Source organism: Mastomys coucha, unplaced genomic scaffold (genome assembly GCF_008632895.1).
Source record: "Mastomys coucha isolate ucsf_1 unplaced genomic scaffold, UCSF_Mcou_1 pScaffold12, whole genome shotgun sequence".
NCBI classification, from domain to species: Eukaryota; Metazoa; Chordata; class Mammalia; order Rodentia; family Muridae; genus Mastomys; species Mastomys coucha.
The window spans coordinates 86,476,464-86,477,056 of NW_022196894.1; positions in this window are offsets into that span (position 1 = coordinate 86,476,464).

A 593-nucleotide genomic window follows, 5' to 3' on the forward strand; every position below is an offset into this window, starting at 1 on the left:
ATTCCGGCATTGCTTGTTAAAGAAAGAGTATTTGATTTAAAAGTATGATCAATGTAAATACATGATGGTAAGCTCATTGTATAGTGCTATACATAAAATATAATTTTAACATTTATTAAAGTATTGACTAATCACCATGCACTTATTTGTAAAAATATATGGAGAAATAAGATCTCACACAATAAAAATTCTTTGCTTTATGGAAATTAAATTCAAATAAGATTAGTCTCATTTGTACAACAATAAAACTTAATGCATATAACTCATAATTCATTTTTAAAATATTAATTAGTTGGGATATTATTGATCATCATATCAAGGGTATGAAAAATATGGTTGATTACAGAAAAAAAAAAGAATTGAACCCTGAAGCAGAAAATAAATTTGCATTGCCAGTCAAGAAAAATTCATGATTCAAAGAGAAGGAATTGCTTTTGTGAAATCTAGATACAAAATAAATTTTGAATAAGAAAATGTCACCTCTGCATATAATATAGTCTTAGAAGGTTAAAATAGAAGCATTGTTTGGGTCACAATTCTCTAGCTATTAGTGCATGTGATGAACACTACTACATTGGAACCCTAAACTAGAC